The sequence below is a fragment of the Lissotriton helveticus genome, chromosome 3_2 (assembly GCF_964261635.1).
Source record: "Lissotriton helveticus chromosome 3_2, aLisHel1.1, whole genome shotgun sequence".
Lineage (NCBI taxonomy): Eukaryota > Metazoa > Chordata > Amphibia > Caudata > Salamandridae > Lissotriton > Lissotriton helveticus.
The window spans coordinates 161,505,772-161,522,627 of NC_136062.1; positions in this window are offsets into that span (position 1 = coordinate 161,505,772).

Genomic DNA, 16,856 nt, shown 5'->3' on the forward strand with positions numbered 1-16,856 from the left:
CTCGATGCCAGAACCGGCACGCAGGTGCGTCGTCCAAGAGCCCGTCGGCCCAAAGCTCAAGGGAGCCGTATTGTGTTTAGTCCTCAATGGGGCGCACACCGCTAGCCCCTCCTCCGGGTCGCCCCTCGGGACTCTGGTACTTGTAGTTCTTTAGTGGATCACCCAGGTGGGTGCAAGTCGGTACTTGTTGGACTGATAAATCTCTAGACCCGATACATGTCCCGGGTTTTAGGATATCGCCCGAGACATGTCTCGGGTTTCGGGATAACTTCCCTCATCAGTAGAGAAAGATCGTTAGGGGTGGAAGAGAAGGCCGCCACACAACAGTCAAAGGCCTCGATGCCAGAACCGGCACGCAGGTGCGTCGTCCAAGAGCCCGTCGGCCCAAAGCTCAAGGGAGCCGTATTGTGTTTAGTCATCAATGGAGCGCACACCGCTAGCCCCTCCTCCGGGTCGCCCCTCGGGACTCTGGTACTTGTAGTTCTTTAGTGGATCACCCAGGTGGGTGCAAGTCGGTACTTGTTGGACTGATGAATCTCTAGACCCGATACATGTCCCGGGTTTTAGGATATCGCCCGAGACATGTCTCGGGTTTTGGGATAACTTCCCTCATCAGTAGAGAAAGATCGTTAGGGGTGGAAGAGAAGGCCGCCACACAACAGTCAAAGGCCTCGATGCCAGAACCGGCACGCAGGTGCGTCGTCCAAGAGCCCGTCGGCCCAAAGCTCAAGGGAGCCGTATTGTGTTTAGTCATCAATGGAGCGCACACTGCTAGCCCCTCCTCCGGGTCGCCCCTCGGGACTCTGGTACTTGTAGTTCTTTAGTGGATCACCCAGGTGGGTGCAAGTCGGTACTTGTTGGACTGATGAATCTCTAGACCCGATACTTGTCCCAGGTTTTAGGATATCGCCCGAGACATGTCTCGGGTTTCGGGATAACTTCCCTCATCAGTAGAGAAAGATCGTTAGGGGTGGAAGAGAAGGCCGCAACGCAACAGTTAAAGGCCTCGATTCCAGAACCGGCACGCAGGTGCGTCGTCCAAGAGCCCGTCGGCCCAAAGCTCAAGGGAGCCGTATTGTGTTTAGTCCTCAATGAAGCGCACACCGCTAGCCCCTCCTCCGGGTCGCCCCTCGGGACTCTGGTACTTGTAGTTCTTTAGTGGATCACCCAGGTGGGTGCAAGTCGGTACTTGTTGGACTGATGAATCTCTAGACCCGATACATGTCCCGGGTTTTAGGATATCGCCCGAGACATGTCTCGGGTTTCGGGATAACTTCCCTCATCAGTAGAGAAAGATCGTTAGGGGTGGAAGAGAAGGCCGCCACACAACAGTCAAAGGCCTCGATGCCAGAACCGGCACGCAGGTGCGTCGTCCAAGAGCCCGTCGGCCCAAAGCTCAAGGGAGCCGTATTGTGTTTAGTCCTCAATGGGGCGCACACCGCTAGCCCCTCCTCCGGGTCGCCCCTCGGGACTCTGGTACTTGTAGTTCTTTAGTGGATCACCCAGGTGGGTGCAAGTCGGTACTTGTTGGACTGATAAATCTCTAGACCCGATACATGTCCCGGGTTTTAGGATATCGCCCGAGACATGTCTCGGGTTTCGGGATAACTTCCCTCATCAGTAGAGAAAGATCGTTAGGGGTGGAAGAGAAGGCCGCCACACAACAGTCAAAGGCCTCGATGCCAGAACCAGCACGCAGGTGCGTCGTCCAAGAGCCCGTCGGCCCAAAGCTCAAGGGAGCCGTATTGTGTTTAGTCATCAATGGAGCGCACACCGCTAGCCCCTCCTCCGGGTCGCCCCTCGGGACTCTGGTACTTGTAGTTCTTTAGTGGATCACCCAGGTGGGTGCAAGTCGGTACTTGTTGGACTGATGAATCTCTAGACCCGATACATGTCCCGGGTTTTAGGATGTCGCCCGAGACATGTCTCGGGTTTCGGGATAACTTCCCTCATCAGTAGAGAAAGATCGTTAGGGGTGACAGAGAAGGCCGCCACACAACAGTCAAAGGCCTCAATGCCAGAACCGGCATGCAGGTGCATCGTCCAAGAGCCTGTCGGCCCAAAGCTCAAGGGAGCCGTATTGTGTTTAGTCATTAATGGAGCGCACACCGCTAGCTCCTCCTCCGGGTCACCCCTCTGGACTCTGGTACTTGTAGTTCTTTAGTGGATCACCCAGGTGGGTGCAAGTCGGAACTTGTTGGACTGATGAATCTCTAGACCCGATACATGTCCCGGGTTTTAGGATATCGCCCGAGACATGTCTCGGGTTTCAGGATAACTTCCCTCATCAGTAGAGAAAGATCGTTAGGGGTGGAAGAGAAGGCCGCCACACAACAGTCAAAGGCCTCGATGCCAGAACCGGCACGCAGGTGCGTCATCCAAGAACCTGTCAGCCCAAAGCTCAAGGGAGCCGTATTGTGTTTAGTCATCAATGGAGCGCACACCGCTAGCCCCTCCTCCGGGTCGCCCCTCGGGACTCTGGTACTTGTAGTTCTTTAGTGGATCACCCTGGTGGGTGCAAGTCGGTACTTGTTGGACTGATGAATCTCTAGACCCGATACATGTCCCGGGTTTTAGGATATCGCTCGAGACATGTCTCGCGTTTCGGGATAACTTCCCTCATCAGTAGAGAAAGATCGTTAGGGGTGGAAGAGAAGGCCGCCACACAACAGTCAAAGGCCTCGATGCCAGAACCGGCACGCAGGTGCGTCGTCCAAGAGCCCGTCGGCCCAAAGCTCAAGGGAGCCGTATTGTGTTTAGTCATCAATGGAGCGCACACCGCTAGCCCCTCCTCCGGGTCGCCCCTCGGGACTCTGGTACTTGTAGTTCTTTAGTGGATCACCCAGGTGGGTGCAAGTCGGTACTTGTTGGACTGATGAATCTCTAGACCCGATACATGTCCCGGGTTTTAGGATATCGCCCGAGACATGTCTCGGGTTTTGGGATAACTTCCCTCATCAGTAGAGAAAGATCGTTAGGGGTGGAAGAGAAGGCCGCCACACAACAGTCAAAGGCCTCGATGCCAGAACCGGCACGCCGGTGCGTCGTCCAAGAGCCCGTCGGCCCAAAGCTCAAGGGAGCCGTATTGTGTTTAGTCATCAATGGAGCGCACACCGCTAGCCCCTCCTCCGGGTCGCCCCTCGGGACTCTGGTACTTGTAGTTCTTTAGTGGATCACCCAGGTGGGTGCAAGCCGGTACTTGTTGGACTGATGACTCTCTAGAGCTGATACATGTCCCGGGTTTTAGGATATCGCCCGAGACATGTCTCGGGTTTCGGGATAACTTCCCTCATCAGTAGAGAAAGATCGTTAGGGGTGGAAGAGAAGGCCGCCACACAACAGTCAAAGGCCTCGATGCCAGAACCGGCACGCAGGTGCGTCGTCCAAGAGCCCGTCGGCCCAAAGCTCAAGGGAGCCGTATTGTGTTTAGTCATCAATGGAGCGCACACCGCTAGCCCCTCCTCCGGGTCGCCCCTCGGGACTCTGGTACTTGTAGTTCTTTAGTGGATCACCCAGGTTGGTGCAAGTCGGTACTTGTTGGACTGATGAATCTCTAGACCCCGATACATGTCCCGGGTTTTAGGATATCGCCCGAGACATGTCTCAGGTTTCGGGATAAATTCCCTCATCAGTACAGAAAGATCGTTAGGGGTTTCGCATCCCGAAACCCGAGACATGTCTCGGGCGATATCCTAAAACCCGGGACATGTATCGGGTGTAGGAAGGTAGATCCCTGACTATGGTTGCCCCCAACTTTTTGCCTGGTGTTTTGCTAGTTTTCTGACTTAGTTGACCTGGGGCCCTGCCATTCAGGACCCCAGGCCTACTGCTCTCTCTGTAAAATGGATTCCATGTACCTTAGGTACATATCTAATTGGATACTGAGTCACCTTATCAGTCCCTGTACAGTGTACCTTAGGTACCCAGGGCATAGGTGTACCCAGGGCCTACCAGGGGCTGCAGCATGTATTATGCCACCCCTGGCTGGCCATCCAAATCTGACACAACTGGCTGCACGACAGCTGGGGCAAGGTGGTGTAATCACCCTTTGCTTTAGATATAGTATACCTATATCTAACCCTAAAAAGGGCACACAGATCTCCTATCAGTCACTCCTATGGCAGGCCTTGACAATCCTGAAGGCAGAGTGCTTGGAATCGTGTGAGATGGTGCTCTGGCATGAGCTGGGCCTGTCTGCGGCTTTCGGGATCTATCCCTTCCCTGATAACGCATACCATATACTCTTAAGTGCATTATAATCCTCGCGGTTATATGCCAACTCTGGTATCGCTTTATCAAAACATGTCGAGTAAGGTGTCATACGAATTGGAATACTAACCCCTCGCCAATTCTGGCGACGGGGTTAGCATTCCACCCTTCTAGAGGGACACAACATGTTGGTAACCTGTAACCCCGGTTAAAGTCAGACAGAGCCTTAGCTCCACAAAATGGATGCTGCCACCGAGACACAAGTCTGCCCTCCTGTTGCTGGGAGTCCTCCCAGCGCAGGAGGCAAGGACAAAGGGTTTCCTGTCAGGGGCGGTGCCAGCACCGTCCCAGACAGGATTTTGTGTATCCTAGGTAGGCAGGGCTTTAGAGGAAGGTGACTGCAAGTGGCACCCTGGTGCTCACTGTGCATAGGCCGGCTTGAACCAGTTCCAGGGGCACACCAGACCCTGAGCTGGGGAAAGCCCGCCAAAGGAGAGGGGTGTAACCACCCCCCTCCTGGTACCACCCATAGGGCAGGACTTAGTCGCGTGCCAGCCCCCTTTTGCAGGATAAAGGTAGGAGCAGGCCCCCTTCCAAATTAGATCAATCTTTGAATCCTGAACCGACCTTCTACACGAAGAACTCAAGACTCTTCTCAAGATTTCTCCCTTGTGACTAAGGAGTAGTCACCCTGCAGCAGCAGGCACCAACCAAGCATCGCGGTTTGTTGCCAGTCTCTCCTTCGGATCAAGACTGCTCCAGCATGACGAGAACCGGCTTCCCTCGCACCTCTGACCTCAACCTACATCATCAGCCCAGCTGTGATCCGTGGGTGCGACGAGACCTCGAGGGACCGGCCATCTTCAGAACTGCACGACGCTTGTCCAGCACGACCACCGAGTGACCCTCGACCGAGTGCTTTGGGGTAAGAGAAGCCCCGACCCTGAGCAGCTCCAGCACCAAAGTACAGCCCCTTGCATCCACGAGATCTGCGTGGGGCCCTTCTGCTCTTTGCTGCTCACCGCGTTGTCCAGGTCACTTGCCCGTTGGCTAGTGGCCCTTTTACGACGCTTCACGACGACAAACACTGCTGGTCTGGTTGCTCCAGACTGGCCCTTGCTCCCCTCCAACAGAGGAGCACCCCGGACCCTCCTGGTCCAATCCAGACTCCATTTTAGGTCCACCGCGTGGGCTTGAATTTGCCAAGACTTGTTGCCCCAATCCTGGGTCCAGCGACGTCGACAGCAAGTACCTTCGTGGGACAGCTCGCACCTCCATCCTGGTCACCGACAACGCCTCCTGGTCCGAGAGACTGCAGAGCCCAGCAGCGCCCACTCACCTGGTCGAGGTGACTTCGTCCGGTGCCACTCTGGTGCCCACTTAATCACTGGCTAGTGATTCAGAACTTGGTCCCCTCTGCTTACAGGTCTTCTTCTTCCCTGATCCAGGCTTGGATCTCCACAAACTTCTTCACTGGCCGCCTGCCAGCAACTTCTTTTCTTCAGGCTCCTGGTTCGACAACGAGGGTTTCCGACGCAACTTGAACCCTATGCAGCCGCAGCCCCTGGGCTAGGTAAACTGAGTACTCCGGTGCTCCAGCATAGTCCAACACCCTAAGTGTTCGGATCCACTCTTGTTTTCGACCCACCTAGTCGGGTTCGCCCGAGAACAGTAACTTTGCATTTACTAGCCTCCATAGACTTTTTCCCGCCTTACGCGTGAGAGTTCCCACTCTGCACACGACGTCCACAGGCCTCCTGCTCCTAATCTAAGTGTTTAGTATTGTAGGCCTAGCGATTCTAAAGTCTATGAGAATAGTTACTTACCTGCTAGTAATTCACATTCCACTTCTTGTACATATGGTTTTTCGTGCCCCTCGGGCATTTGTGTAAATTGTGCGACTTTAAGTATTTTCGTAAGAGTTTTGTTGTGTGCTTAGCTCCCTGTCTCATAAAGAGCCAGGGTAGTCTTGTTAGAAATAAATATACATTTATTTTCATAACAACTTGTGTGGTGTCCTTTCACTTGGTGTTCAAGGGGTACATGTGATGGTAAAACAGCTGGCTTAACACGCCCTCTAGAGTCTTAGCCTTAGACTGCTCGTATCCATGCTACTAGGATAGCTGGTCTATAAGGTTGACTTACAACCAATCATCAATAAGGGTTGTCTGGACTGATACATAGTGATCACTAGAATAGTGAGCACTGCATATCAGGCCAACTTCTCACATTGGTGAGCAGCGGTTGGGATTTGAGCTTGCTGTTGTTTTACCACACGTATCCTAAGAATATCATTTGAAAGATCACATAAGTACTAAGGTACATATAACTTAGCTTAGAATACTCTGAGTTCTACTGAACCAGCTGTTGTAGCTCCTAGGGCCTAGCACACCCTAAACTACAACTCTAGCAAGGGATCAGTAGGTAAACATATAGTGTAGGTAAGTGCACCACTTACACCTCACTAGAAAAGCATGTCTACCCAGGGAGAGTCTACTGAGACCCCCCTTGTGGTTATTGACCCTCCACAGGTCAAATCAAGATATGCAGCTCTCAGTTTCCAGGAGATGAGACAAGTGTGTACCTCCAGGAAACTGAAACAGGGGTCTAACCCCACCATTCCCTTTCTGATAGGTCTCTTAGAGACTTATGATGCTAGGAAAGCATCTCAGGGAGATGGGAATATGCCAGCCTTAGAGGGTACTCGTGGTGATCCAGACCTCCTTGACACTGAAAATGCAGTTGAGGAGGAGGATCAAGAGGAACTCTCTGGGGATGAGGCAGACAGGCCTGAACTAGTCAGCAGACTCACTAGGGCCAACTTAGACCTGCTTGAGAAAGGAGCTGGGGGCCCCCCAGTACTTACCCTAATCAGGCCTAACATTGGAGTTAGGAGAGATAGATCTCCTTCTAGGGACTCCATTAGATCTCTGCACTCTAATGCCTCTTCTCAGGGGAGAAGGAACTCTCCCCAGAGGAGATTGACTTCCCCTCAGAGAAGAGAGCATGAAGCAAGGATGAGACAAGCCAAACTGAGGATTGAAAGGGAAGAACTTGCCCTGGCCAAAGAGAAGCTTGCCTTTGCTAGAGAGCAGCAGATGAGTGGGATAATTCCCACTGGTGGCAGCAATCTCCCAAGAGATAAAGAGAAGGGTTTAGATACTAAACACCTGACAAAGATAGTGCCCCCCTTTAAACAAGGGGATGACATCCAGAAATGGATGGCTGCTTTGGAGAGGGCCTGCACTGTGCAGTGCATTCCCCAGAGTCAGTGGGCAGCTATACTGTGGCTCTCCTTTGATGGCAAAGGTAGAGATAAGCTCCTCACTACTAGAGTTGAGGATGCTAACAATTACCAGGTCCTGAAAAATACACTAGTTGATGGGTTTGGCTTAACCACTGAGCAGTACAGGTTGCTGTTCAGAGACACCCAGAAAACTCAGTCTCAGGACTGGTCTGACTTTGTTGATTGTGCCACTAAGGCTTTTGAAGGCTGGCTACTGGGTAGTAAGGTTACTGATTTCAAAGGATTGTATAATCTAATTATGAGAGAGCAAGTCTTAAATAATTGTCAGAACCAGTTATTACACCAGCACCTGGTAGACTCTGAGCTGACCTCTCCACAAGAATTGGGTAAGAGGGCAGACAAATGGGTCAGAACCAGGATTCGGCCCAAGAACCAAGGTGGTGACCAGAAAAAGGAATCAACCAAGCCTCAAGAGAAGGGTGGGAATAAATCTACAGATCAAACCACATCAGGGCCCCAAAAATCCTCTGAGGGGGGTGGGTCCCAGAATCCTTCCAACAACCAGAAGAAACCTTATTGTTATCCCTGTAAACAGGTGGGTCATTTAAAAACTGACAGCAGTTGCCCAAAGAACAACAATAAGGAGAACATACCCCCAAGTAACATTCCCAAACCTCCTGTTACTACTAGTAGTAATCCCCCAGGTGGTGGGAGTGCCCCCAAGAATGTGGGTGCATTTACTTTGGGAGTTCCTGGGGACTCTGGCCTAACCAGGTCCCCAAACTTAGATACTCTTGTCTGTGAGACTGGCATGGGGTTTGCCAACTTCACAACTTGTCCCAACACTTTGGGCAAATACAGACAAGAGCCCCTCATCAATGGAATGAAAGTTGAGGCCTACAGAGACACAGGGGCTAGCATCACCATGGTGACTGAGAGTCTAGTCCCCTCAAGGCAACTTTTACCTGGTGCCACATACCAGGTGACAAACATTGATGGAGTGAAGAAAACTCATCCCATGGCAGTAGTAAATCTCAGCTGGGGAAGTAAATGTAAATGTAAATGTAAATGTAAATGTAAATGTAAATGTATTTCGATTTATATAGCGCACGAATCACCCAGGGGTCTCAAGGCGCTTGCTTAGGGAACCCGTCCTGGTATTCCCCTGTGAGATACCCCGGCAGGGTATCCACAAGGTGAAAGCCAGGCATCCCGCCGCGAGGGGCCGTAGTGGAGATTAAGCAAGCTATTGCCCAGAGTCGCAGAGTGTGACCCCGTGAGTCGAGTAGGCACCGGAGCGAGAATTGTCGAGTCCGTGGAATTTTGAGCCCGAGACCCGCCGAGGCGGGGAATCGAACCCTGGTCCACGGCCGATCTCAGCTTCCGGGTCTGCCGCCTCTAACCACTGAGCCACGCTTCTCCACATAACCACGCTTCTCCACATAGTGTCACTGGCCCCAAGAGAGTGGCAGTGTCATCCAACTTGCCTGTAGATTGCCTACTGGGAAATGATTTAGAGACCTCAGCCTGGGCTGAGGTAGAGCAAGAAACCCATTCTAGAATGGTAAACCCCCATGGTAAGGTTAGTGGGGCAGTGATAGCCACAGCCCCAGTCCAAGATGTCCTCCCTGAACAGGTCAGGAGGGCTGTGCCAGTCACAGCCCAATCTCAGACAGCTTCCTTCCCAGAAAAGGTTAGCAGAGCTGTGATGGTCACAACCCATACCCAAACTGAGTCCCCTCCTGAAAAGGTTGGGAGAGTTGTGATGGCCACAGCTCAAACTCAGACAGATGATAGTGTTGTGAAGCCTGAAACTATGGATCACTCCACTCAGACAGAGAGCATTGAGGAGGAAGAGAAATCTCCCTCCCACCAGACTTCAGGAAAGGATCAGCCTCCTCAGGGAACTGATCTGACCCCTTGTGAAGAAACTGCCACAGAGGTTGTCAGGCCTAGCCTGGCAGAACCCCTGATGTCAGTGGACCCTTCCAAGGTGGGACCCAGTCTGGAGCAGGTAACCTGCCCCTCTCTACCCTGCCTCAGTCAGCCCAGGGCTGTAGAGGTCAGGGAGGCCAGTGTTGGACCCCAAAGGGCCCCCTGTCCAAAAGAACTTCCCAATCAGCAGATTAAGGGCACTGAAGCTAGTAGACCTAGCCAAGTGAAAATAAAACAAACTCCTGAGGGATCCTCCTTAAAATTAGTTAGGGACCTCCCACAGATGGACACTGTTGGGCACAGCCAAACTTGGGACCTGAGGGCCCCAGACCTGACCTGTCCCTCCAGTAAGCCAAACAGAGGGACCCAGCCTCCAGCTTTAGGTAGCCAGAGGTTGACCCTGAGAGCTCATAGCAACTCAGTCCTGGAAAGAAAGGCACACATGGCAGATGGTGATTGGAGGAAGTTGAGCCCAACATTAGTGGAGTCTCACTTCAGTACTCCATCCCAGCACCAGTCTTTTACTTTGCCAAAACACACCACAGGTAGAGATTTCCTATGGTGGAGACCCTCAGATACCCTTAGGGTGAGGGATTGCTTAGTGGACCATGAGATAGGGGGTAACCATGCCAGTGCTGGTACTTCCTTATATGACCACTTAGGCAATATAGGCTTACCTGATCAAGGATAGCCTTATCTCCTTTCGTTTGGGGGGGGTTATGTAGGAAGGTAGATCCCTGACTATGGTTGCCCCCAACTTTTTGCCTGGTGTTTTGCTAGTTTTCTGACTTAGTTGACCTGGGGCCCTGCCATTCAGGACCCCAGGCCTACTGCTCTCTCTGTAAAATGGATTCCATGTACCTTAGGTACATATCTAATTGGATACTGAGTCACCTTATCAGTCCCTGTACAGTGTACCTTAGGTACCCAGGGCATAGGTGTACCCAGGGCCTACCAGGGGCTGCAGCATGTATTATGCCACCCCTGGCTGGCCATCCAAATCTGACACAACTGGCTGCACGACAGCTGGGGCAAGGTGGTGTAATCACCCTTTGCTTTAGATATAGTATACCTATATCTAACCCTAAAAAGGGCACACAGATCTCCTATCAGTCATTCCTATGGCAGGCCTTGACAATCCTGAAAGCAGAGTGCTTGGAATCGTGTGAGATGGTGCTCTGGCATGAGCTGGGCCTGTCTGCGGCTTTCGGGATCTATCCCTTAGCCGTTTCCCTGATAACGCATACCATATACTCTTAAGTGCATTATAATCCTCGCGGTTATATGCCAACTCTGGTATCGCTTTATCAAAACATGTCGAGTAAGGTGTCATACGAATTGGAATACTAACCCCTCGCTAATTCTGGCGACGGGGTTAGCATTCCACCCTTCTAGAGGGACACGACATGTTGGTAACCTGTAACCCCGGTTAAAGTCAGACAGAGCCTTAGCTCCACAAAATGGATGCTGCCACCGAGACACAAGTCTGCCCTCCTGTTGCTGGGAGTCCTCCCAGCGCAGGAGGCAAGGACAAAGGGTTTCCTGTCAGGGGCGGTGCCAGCACCGTCCCAGACAGGATTTTGTGTATCCTAGGTAGGCAGGGCTTTAGAGGAAGGTGACTGCAAGTGGCACCCCGGTGCTCACTGTGCATAGGCCGGCTTGAACCAGTTCCAAGGGCACACCAGACCCTGAGCTGGGGAAAGCCCGCCAAAGGAGAGGGGTGTAACCACCCCCCTCCTGGTCCCACCCATAGGGCAGGACTTAGTCGCGTGCCAGCCCCCTTTTGCAGGATAAAGGTAGGAGCAGGCCCCCTTCCAAATTAGATCAATCTTTGAATCCTGAACCGACCTTCTACACGAAGAACTTAAGTCTCTTCTCAAGATTTCTCCCTTGTGACTAAGGAGTAGTCACCCTGCAGCAGCAGGCACCAACCAAGCATCGCGGTTTGTTGCCAGTCTCTCCTTCGGATCAAGACTGCTCCAGCACGACGAAAACCGGCTTCCCTGGCACCTCTGACCTCAACCTACATCATCAGCCCAGCTGTGATCCGTGGGTGCGACGAGACCTCGAGGGAACGGCCATCTTCAGAACTGCACGACGCTTGTCCAGCACGACCACCGAGTGACCCTCGACCGAGTGCTTTGGGGTAAGAGAAGCCCCGACCCTGAGCAGCTCCAGCACCAACGTACAGCCCTTTGCATCCACGAGATCTGCGTGGGGCCCTTCTGCTCTTTGCTGCTCACCGCGTTGTCCAGGTCACTTGCCCGTTGGCTAGTGGCCCTTTTACGACGCTTCACGACGACAAACACTGCTGGTCTGGTTGCTCCAGACTGGCCCTTGCTCCCCTCCAACAGAGAAGCACCCCGGACCCTCCTGGTCCAATCCAGACTCCATTTTAGGTCCACCGCGTGGGCTTGAATTTGCCAAGACTTGTTGCCACAATCCTGGGTCCAGCGACGTCGACAGCAAGTACCTTCGTGGGACAGCTCGCACCTCCATCCTGGTCGCCGACAACGCCTCCTGGTCCGAGAGACTGCAGAGCCCAGCAGCGCCCACTCACCTGGTCGAGTTGACTTCGTCCGGTGCCACTCTGGTGCCCACTTAATCACTGGCTAGTGATTCAGAACTTGGTCCCCACTGCTTACAGGTCTTGTTCTTCCCTGATCCAGGCTTGGATCTCTACGAACTTCTTCACTGGCCGCCTGCCAGCAACTTCTTTTCTTCAGGCTTCTGGTTCGACAACGAGGGTTTCCGACGCAACTTGAACCCTAGGCAGCCGCAGCCCCTGGGCTAGGTAAACTGAGTACTCCGGTGCTCCAGCATAGTCCAACACCCTAAGTGTTCGGATCCACTCTTGTTTTCGACCCACCTAGTCGGGTTCGCCCGAGAACAGTAACTTTGCATTTACTAGCCTCCATAGACTTTTTCCCGCCTTACGCGTGAGAGTTCCCACTCTGCACACGACGTCCACAGGCCTCCTGCTCCTAATCTAAGTGTTTAGTATTGTAGGCCTAGCGATTCTAAAGTCTATGAGAATAGTTACTTACCTGCTAGTAATTCACATTCCACTTCTTGTGTATATGGTTTTTCGTGCCCCTCGGGCATTTGTGTAAATTGTGCGACTTTAAGTATTTTCGTAAGAGTTTTGTTGTGTGCTTAGCTCCCTGTCTCATAAAGAGCCAGGGTAGTCTTGTTAGAAATAAATATACATTTATTTTCATAACAACTTGTGTGGTGTCCTTTCACTTGGTGTTCAAGGGGTATATGTGATGGTAAAACAGCTGGCTTAACACGCCCTCTAGAGTCTTAGCCTTAGACTGCTCATATCCATGCTACTAGGATAGCTGGTCTATAAGATTGACTTACAACCAATCATCAATAAGGGTTGTCTGGACTGATACATAGTGATCACTAGAATAGTGAGCACTGCATATCAGGCCAACTTCTCACATCGGGTCTAGAGATTCATCAGTCCAACAAGTACCGACTTGCACCCACCTGGGTGATCCACTAAAGAACGACAAGTACCAGAGTCCCAAGTGGCGATCCAGAGGAGGGGCTAGCGGTGTGCGCTCCATTGATGACTAAACACAATATGGCTCCCTCGAGCTTTGGGCCGACGGGCTCTTGGACGACGCACGTGCGTGCCGGTTCTGGCATCGAGGCCTTTGACGGTTGTGTGGCGGCCTTCTCTTCCACCCCTAACGATCTTTCTCTACTGATGAGGGAAGTTATCCCGAAACCCGAGACATGTCTCGGGTGATATCCTAAAACCCGGGACATGTATCGGGTCTAGAGATTCATCAGTCCAACAAGTACCGACTTGCAGCCACCTGGGTGATCCACTAAAGAACGACAATTACCAGATTCCCGAGGGGCGATCCAGAGGAGGGGCTAGCGGTGTGCGCTCCATTGATGACTAAACACAATATGGCTCCCTTGAGCTTTGGGCCGATGGGCTCTTGGACGACGCACCTGCGTGCCGGTTCTGGCATCGAGGCCTTTGACGGTTGTGTGGCGGCCTTCTCTTCCACCCCTAACGATCTTTCTCTACTGATGAGGGAAGTGATCCCGAAACCCGAGACATGTCTCGGGCGATATCCTAAAACCCGGGACATGTATCGGGTCCAGAGATTCATCAGTCCAACAAGTACCGACTTGCACCCACCTGGGTGATCCACTAAAGAACGACAAGTACCAGAGTCCCGAGGGGCGATCCGGAGGAGGGGCTAGCGGTGTGCGCTCCATTGATGACTAAACACAATATGGCTCCCTTGAGCTTTGGGCCGACTGGCTCTTGGACGACGCACCTGCGTGCCGGTTCTGGCATCGAGGCCTTTGACGGTTGTGTGGCGGCCTTCTCTTCCACCCCTAACGATCTTTCTCTACTGATGAGGGAAGTTATCCTGAAACCCGAGACATGCTTCGGGCGATATCCTAAAACCCGGGACATGTATCGGGTCTAGAGATTCATCAGTCCAACAAGTACCGACTTGCACCCACCTGGGTGATCCACTAAAGAACGACAAGTACCAGAGTCCCGAGGAGCGATCCAGAGGAGGGGCTAGCGATGTGCGCTCCATTGATGACTAAACACAATATGGCTCCCTTGAGCTTTGGGCCGACGGGCTCTTGGACGACGCACCTGCGTGCCGGTTCTGGCATCGAGGCCTTTGATGGTTGTGTGGCGGCCTTCTCTTCCACCCCTAACGATCTTTCTCTACTGATGAGGGAAGTTATCCCGAAACCCGAGACATGTCTCGGGCGATATCCTAAAACCCGGGACATGTATCGGGTCAAGAGATTCATCAGTCCAACAAGTACCGACTTGCACCCACCTGGGTGATCCACTAAAGAACGACAAGTACCAGAGTCCTGAGGGGCGATCCAGAGGAGGGGCTAGCGGTGTGCGCTCCATTGATGACTAAGCCCAATGATAATGCAATGCAGAGTGTCTGATAAATCCCACACTTGCGGTGAGGCCCATAAGTTATGTCTCCCTAATGCCTTCCCCACAACCACTGCAGAAGGACACGGCCCTCTGTGGTACCCAAAAGGCCAATTCAACTTACTCCATATGGGACATGGTGGTATGATCATTCACTGGTAAGCTTCTTGATTAGTGTTATCCCTAAGCTACAGAGCTTCTGGCCGCCCTAAATTAATTGTAACGTCGATTTCCTAACATACTAGCCCCTGAGGTGGAACCAGTAGGCTGTACCTTCCACCTCCACCACGGCACACTATTGAGTGACAGTATCATTTGTGCAAACAACCGCATACCCAACCCTGTTCTTGCGTTACATACTAGGCGCCAGCCTGGGGCCTCTCTAGAGCCTCTGCTTTGCCCCCCATGTGATATACTTATTACTGGATCGGGCTTTAGGGCCCCCTTCCACCCCCTACACCTAAAATTCACTGCTAAACCCAAACCTATTTACCCTACCACTTGGGTCCTCTAATAAGATGAAGACATTGCCCCCCCACCTTATTAGATGATTGTGAACCAACTGGGAACTGTCTTCCCCAACCACTAAGAACCCTACACATATGCGGGACTGGGCAACCATGTCCGCTTGCACCTGTTCTTTAAAAAGGCAGCCCGCCATACCTAGGCTGCGTAAATAGGCTTTCCCTGCGAGCCTGCTTAAGCGACCCTGCCACGTCATTTGGTCTATCCCTGACTGTTAGAATAACCAGATATATGACTGCCCCCAGCCCTACCGGCCGTAATGTTAAGAGGCCTGCCCTGAATCTTGTACCTGCTCTGTAGACTTCACCACATCCAACAAAGACCCACAGGACCCAGAGCGTGGCCCTTGCCACATTTCTATTCACACTTCTTGCCATCACCCTGTACCATGGTTCAACTTCTAAACAGGAAGTGAAATCAAAAATAACGGAGGCGTACCTTGGACCGGTCAGATTGTAAACCGTCTGAATGTCCAGAATGTGATGGGTCATGACAAATGGCTGGTCCAAGAGGATTATTGCTCACCAGCCCTGCCCCATATGAAAGTCTAGAAGAATGTATTCATCTTGCTAATGGATGGCAAATTTGTTCTGATGCACCCTAGATATTCTGCGAACAACCCAAGACCTGGTTATTGCCATTATTCCATACCCTGGGAGAATTATGTCTCCTGGGGAAATAGCAGCCATCCCCCCTGGCAGCAGGATGTGCCCCATCGCACTCTCACTCCACCCTACCCACTGCAAATCTGGGTATAGCCCAGCCGACATCCCATACCAGAGCATTTGGGCAAACTATTGCCTTGCGCGATCTTCCAAACTTTGGGGGACCCTCCAACTACCTGAAGTTCCTACCATGATAGTGTCATGGGAGTTTTTTGGGGGAAAAGCTGCACTGCCGGAATTTGTATACTGGCCTTGGGCCCTATCGTCTTCCCTCACTGACTTGTACTTGAAAATCTTCGGACTATACCACGCTCCCCATCAGATCTACCATATTTGTCTGACATGCGCCCCGCCAATACAAGTAACAGTAGAAAAGTGCCCCCAGAGGTACGATTATCTTCCTAACGCTGTTACGCCAATTCAAGCAGTAATCCAGACAACCATGTTCTGGAACCTGCACGTGGTGCCCCTCTCGGTCCCTGATTACAGGTGCCCTGATGAGTTTAGCAGGTTTGCCCGACTGTTAACCCGCTACTGCATGGGAATTCTGTTCCAACTGTACCACTTATTACCCTAGCCTTGGGAAGAATAGTTGGGATCAAAATGAAACTAAAGAGCCAGCATCTGGCTTCCAATAAGAGTGCTCTTGGATTACCCACGCTTCGCGCCGCTTTTACCAGCCTGGCATGAGTCGATTACCAGCTGTGCCCGATTGATGGCCTAACCTAGAAAATTGCCGCTAGGAGCTCTGGTAGGGGGGGCGCCGGATCTAACACCTATATCTGAAATTAAGGGGGGGCCACTATTTGCCCGGGGTGCCTGCGCAATATCACATTATAAGCTAGTATGGCCAAGTGGCTCCACAGAAAAAAACAGTGCTGATATTCAAAGTTCACCATAGGCCCACCCTCCTCTCGGTGATAAAGCAGGCCACAATTTGGGCCTTGGAAGTCTACGATACGCCGGGGATGCCAACCCCACGTGAAAGGTGCTGGTCTTGTGCATAAAACCCCTACTCCTAAGGAAAATTGGCACTCACCTTAGACCCCACCCAACTGCAGGGGAACCTATCCCATCTGTGCAGCACCCGCCCTCACAGCTCCCACTGCGACATCCATTCACGTGTATGAACAAGCTGAGCTAAGGCTTTATAGCCATCCTCCAATCCACATGCTGCTATGTGATGTTGCCACGGAATGCAGTGATGTATACCTGGGCCTGATAAGCACCTTCAGCCAAGTTTTCCCTAAGTTCCTTTTCAATTAATTAAGTTCCAATCATCTTGTGTGACGTCTGAAAATGCTTGCCCTGCTTGGCACTATTTCAC